This window comes from Lycorma delicatula, chromosome 6 (genome assembly GCF_047948215.1).
Source record: "Lycorma delicatula isolate Av1 chromosome 6, ASM4794821v1, whole genome shotgun sequence".
In the NCBI taxonomy this organism is placed as follows: domain Eukaryota; kingdom Metazoa; phylum Arthropoda; class Insecta; order Hemiptera; family Fulgoridae; genus Lycorma; species Lycorma delicatula.
This window is the reverse complement of record NC_134460.1, coordinates 148,495,127-148,501,126: the sequence shown is the minus strand read 5'-3', so window position 1 is coordinate 148,501,126 and position 6,000 is coordinate 148,495,127. Positions and strand designations below refer to the sequence as shown.

At 28.3% G+C, this 6,000-nt stretch overlaps 1 protein-coding gene across 2 annotated transcripts in view; it reads right to left on the bottom strand.

Annotated features, from left to right (window-relative positions):
- Positions 1–215: 215 nt before the first annotated feature.
- The window catches only part of Tom70 (translocase of outer membrane 70), a 69,254-nt gene continuing 63,469 nt past the window's right edge, over positions 216–6,000 (bottom strand). Inside the window, exon 11 of one of the 2 annotated variants that reach the window (XM_075368783.1) lies at positions 216–378. The gene's annotated coding sequence lies outside the window, so the exon portion shown is untranslated. Of the gene's footprint in view, positions 379–5,510; positions 5,534–6,000 lie in introns of those variants that run through there. The other variant, XM_075368786.1, reaches the window with a different exon arrangement.

Sequence of the window (6,000 nt, the reverse complement as noted above, 5' to 3'; positions counted from 1 at the left end):
AACTTAAAATGCTAACTACACGTTGAAAAATGAAAAAAAAATCCTTTAAAATTTAAAAATTTTTCAAAAATGGTGGGTGATAAAAAGATTCTAAGATCATATTTGTTTTGAGCATCAAAACCAGATTAAAATCATGTATCGCATGTGAGGAAACAAAAATTATGTTTATAAGAGCAATCATTAGGTTTTATTTGATACAAAATTTGATTTCTATTTGCATGAAGCCTTAGACGTTTTACATATAAGCCTTTGCACTATAAGACTTTGGCACTTGTAACTGGCATGAAACTTGCCTCATTGACTTACCAGGTTATCAAACAAATCGCCTCAACTGATGGTTTACCAGTGGTTTTACTCTTCTCTGGCAAGCCAGTTCACCTGTAATTTAATAAGTTTCACATTCAGAGAATTTATACTCTGTCTGACAAACATAATATTATTTGTAGTTATTATAATTTCTGATAATAATTAGTAAAACTAATAGTATTAGTTCACTGTAATTTAAAGTAAATTTGTAACTTAGATATGTAAAAATAATATGTTATTAAATAAAATTATAATTACATTGATTTACAAATAAAAAAAAAAAAAAAGTACAATGCTATATGTTCATTATGAATATTTTATTAAAACATTTTTGCTCGTTTTGATTTCCAAAAACATTGTCAGTCTGTACATTACGGTATATCATTGAAGAATCTACTTATTATTATTTTTTATTTTTTTTGGCCTGCATGGACCACACTAAGTGTTGGTTTATTACTTTTTCAACCACTTTTTCTTTTTGTAAGTGTTTGATTCTGTTTTCTTTATAGTCTGAATCATTCTTTTCTACTATTGTTTATTTGTTTTATTTAGTACATTGTGTTCCTTCATGACCTCAGTTTCCTCTTTGTACCAGTTTCATGTCTTTATATTTTCTAGGATTCTTTAAGCTAGCCTTCCCATTGGCATTCTCTTATTATTAAAAATGATAAATTATATGGTTTTTTCAAATTATATGGTTCTTTCAAAGGAGCTTTGAAACCAAGTTAGTAGGAATATTCTTTACACAAAATCCCTTGTGTAATGAATCTTTTGATGTTCAATCTATGTTAAAGGATTTTTTATATTTACCACTTATGTAGTCATGAACTGACTGGGTAGCTAAATGATACGTATAATTTCCATATGTAATTGAATCAGTCTGAGGAGGAAGAGACTAAATCAACATTTGCATTTTTTTTATTATGTAATTTGGTTATACAACCAACCCAAGCTTCATCAAACTGTGAAGAAAAAAATCATGTCTGCTTTGTAGTTAGGTTAGAAACGACTTGTAGTATATTTGAAGAGAAAGGTACCAAGTCACTGATTTGGTTCCATTCTCCCCAGTACAATAATTTTGTAATTTAGTTAACTATCCTATCAGCTGTCGATTTATATGTTTGTTTATGAGTATTTCAGAAGTTATAGTGAATTTTTTCCCAATATTTATCATAGTATTTTTATTCAGTTGATTAATTTATTTACTACTCTTTAGTAGTGCACTATTTTCATTTCTTAACTTTACAAATTACAAAAGTGGTAACAGTTAAAATAATCCACACAGAAAACTTCAAAATGTAAGAACAAATGTAAAGAAAGCAATTTTACAAGGTTTACAGTACAAGACTTGTTACACTGGTTTTGAGGTTAGTGCCAAAATTACTGGAAAAGAGTATAATTGTCATAATAAATGTTTCTTCTTGTCTAATTAATGTTGATTCACAAAATTTTATTTTAACTGAATCTTTAAATCTTAGTAGCAAACATTCACAAGATCTATATTTATAGAAGCTGGAAGTTAAGCAAAGATGACCCAGAAAAGGAGAAGGTAAGAAAAAAAACACTTTTTAAAATATTTTGCGATTCATAATAACAGAATAAAGATAAATATTTACCAAAAAAAATTATCAGTTTTTGCATGCTATATCAAAGAAATGTGTTTATAGACTTACTAAACTATTGTTAGCTTGTAAAACTCCCAAAGGTATGAGAGAAAAGAATCCATCTGAAAATTTGTTCAGAAATTTTGAAAATTATGTAGATGATCACATCTGTAGTTTTGCTACAAAAAAGTCACATTACACTGGCAAAGAAGTAGCATATCTAGATGAACATTTAAATATATTACAAATGCATGAATTATTTGTGAAAAAAGTTTGTAACCTAAACATCAAATATAACTTTTATGGGAAATACTTCTAAAAATACTACTAAAAGGTCTTAAGTAAAGAGTTCAACTCTATTGAAAGTGCTAAAAGAACAGCTGAAGATGAACTTGTGATTCACATGAAATGATCAAATAAGTTTCACAACTCTATAACTAAAGCAAAACAGAAATTTGCCACAAATGATGCTGTTGGAATATTGTGTTTTAACTATATATGCAGAATTTGCCCCCTTCCTGCATTACCTGTCCAAGAAATTTTCTATATGTGCCAATTGTAAGTAAATATATTTTGTATTAACGATGCTAAGACTGACCATTGTGTGATATACATGTATTATGAAGGTCAAGAAAATAAGGGTGCTACAGATGTTACTGAGTTTTACCTGCTTGCTGACCCTTGCCCTGGTTAGTATGTTATTTAGATTTTGTGCTGGTCTGGCAGTACCAGAGAGATTTCACAAAATATTACAAATTTTATAATAGGAAGAAGCAGGATATTAGAAAGTTAATAGTGTATATGCAACATAAAAAAAGGATGTTAAACTTTTTGAAGAAAGTTATATTGAACTTTAATAATAGTATGTTGATCAAACATTCGTCTGTAATATTAATAATATTATTGCATTCTTGTATACTAGTGTAACTTTTTAGTAATATTCATTTAATTTAAATCAGCAATAATGTTTATTTGCAAGCATAATATCAAATTGTGTTATTTCTATCACCAAAATGAGGAGAAAGGAAATAAGTCAAAATTAAAAAAAAACGATTTATTGAATTCAAATCAAAAGTTAAAAAAGGTGGAGACCAAAAGGTCTTTGGTCTCCATTAATTGTGTGTACTAAAGCTAGTTTTCAAAAGAAATAAAGAGACCAATCAACAATGTTTATAGTGTATGTTTTATTATTGTTCAATTTTTCAGGACAGTCAGCTTCAGGTAGCTGACTATCCAAAATTTAATGTTATTATATTTATGATGTTATTATGTTAATATAACAGATCTAACGGATCCCTACAGCACTATTATGTAAATAGCTTTCTTAAACATGTTATACCATCTAATATAAACACCTTAGTAAGCCAGCTGCTAGACTTATTGTACGTGCTATTTTATATCTTACAGTAAAACAATACATTCAGACTTGTAGATGAATGTTAGGTAAAATACAGAAGAACACACCTACCTACCTAATTTATAAATATCCAAAAACAGTATGCAAACATGATATAATAAATTAGCAAAACAATTCAAATCCAATACAAATTTCCAATTACATTGTAAATATGTGACTGTTCTGAAAGCCAAATCTACTGACAAACATCTAAGAACACCAGCAACATTCATGGGAGATAGTCACAAAGATGATTGATGAAGTTAGTTTTGAGATTATCACAGCAAAGGTTTAGATTTTTAAATTAACTTCATTCTAAAATAAAAATCAATATTTAATCAATTAATTAAATTTTCACTATTTGAACTTGAAGCTAAATTAAAAATAAATGATTATAAAGAAAAATTTGCTTAAATTAATAGTTGTCCTAATAACTTTCTTAATAATGGGTGGCCCAAATGAAATTATGCACCATTGTAACAAACATTTAATTTATTACATTCAAATAACATGGATAGAAACAGCTATAATACAATGAATTCTTATTTTGAAGAGATGAATGGCAACCATTTGCCTCCAGATAGGCCTGAAAATGTTACAAAACATATTTAAAAAAACATTAAAACATATTTGAAAATAATTGCTGAAGCATCAATAAATAATTGCAAATGTACAAATGTACTTATATGTTTTTTTCAGTTTATGCAAGATATATGGATTGTTCTTTTAAACAGATCCTTTCATTGCTACCCGTAAATAAAAATATGTAAGTAAAAGATGTGGGTATCTCAGTGGACAGAAATGAGTCTAACCCTGAAAACATTGTGCTACAAATTTAGCAAAACATCAGCACTATGCCTTGTTACACCATCTTATTGAAAGAATGCTTTAGAAATTTCTTCCCCATTTAGTAAGCCGATGAATGGATAAATTATTCCATTTCTATAACATCTTGAATTCATTGTGTTCTAGAAAAACTGAATGATTATCTGATTGTAACATTACACACCACACCATGTTTTTTTCATTTGATGTTGACATGGTCTGATAAATTAAACCAAATTTCATCTGAAAAAAGTTATGCCTTTTTCTTTTTTATTTATAAAATCTAAAAACTACTGGAAAATCAACAGATTTAGGAAAATCAGTATTGTATAATTGATGCACTGTAATTTTGTAGAGTGTAGCTTTAAATATTTAGTCAGTAATCTGTGAATACTACTAATTGAAATCCCTCATGATGTGCAAGTTTTGTGATTCTAGGCATTATCTAATTTTTTCTCTAGATGGTTTCCAGGCTTAGTCCCATCTTTGACAAATCCAGTTTCTTGGAACTTACTTTGAGTTTTGCACAGCATTGTAATGTGGAACATCACTTGTCTAGAAACCTTTGATGAAACATTTTCTTTACTTATTCTATGTACTCAGCAGCACAATAAAATATATTTTCAACCAAAAAAAAACCAAGCATTTGTTAAAATCATTTTTTACACAGGAAACAAAAGCTACAATTATTGTAGAAATAAAAAGTATTGTGAACAATGAAATATGTAAATCAACAGTGATAAAAAAATTTCTATTTTATTGATAGTATCGGTTTAGTTAAGATATGCAGAGTTACATTTGATAAATCCTTACATGTGTAGAATTGAATTACAACAGAACTGTTTTTGTGTCACTAATACAATACTTCAGCTTACAAGAAAAGGCCTTATTATACTTCCATTACTATTTTTAATAAATTACGAAACCATTAAAATAATTTCGCCACAAATAAAATTAAAAAGATTTTCTTTTACACAAACAATATTTAAAATTGTTAAGATAATGGTTACTCTTATATTTTCTGCTAAAATCACTATAGTTTCTTTTTTTTCTGTTTGGCCTCGGGAACCACTGTAAGGTATGCAAATGAAATGTAGTCTTGGACAATCTCAGGTTGACCATTCCTGAGATGTCTAGTTTATTGAAACCCAACCACCAAAGGACACCAGTATCTACGATCTAGTATTCAAATTTGTATAAATCTGTTATATCTCTTGACGTTTTGTAAGTATTACACAATACTACCTGTGTTATTTAATTCACCACTACTGCCTGCATGGTCTTACGGATTTGATCCCATCTTTGACAAAAACAAGTTTCTTGGAAGTTATTGTTTGAGTTTTGCACAGGCACAGCATTATGATTGGAACATCAATGTCTGAAAACCTATGATGATTTTCAACTGAAAATAAAAAATGGGAGCTATGAATTTAAAACCATTGACACACAGTGAAGCAAAAACTTCAATAGTTGTGGAAATAAAAAGTATTGTAGAAAATGAAATATGAAAATCAGCTGTTTAAATTGTATTAAACAGTTGATTTAGGAGCAGAGTTACATCTGGTAAAACTGTTCACCTATGTAGGAATGATCACTCACACTAACTGATGTTGGACTCAACTTATCTGATAAGGTGGTGAGCTTTTAATTACATATTTTTGTAAATCAGAGTGTTTTACACGGTTTAATTATTTTTTTGTTGTGAAAAAAGAAAAATATCAGCTATAGGCAACAATCAACAAAAAATTCAAGTATCCTGCAGTCATGACCAATGGATTGGACATCTGAAACAGTATATTCTGTTTTATTCAGAAAGGATTAGCATCATAACACTACTTTTTGGCATAAAAAAAAAAACAAAAAAAATTT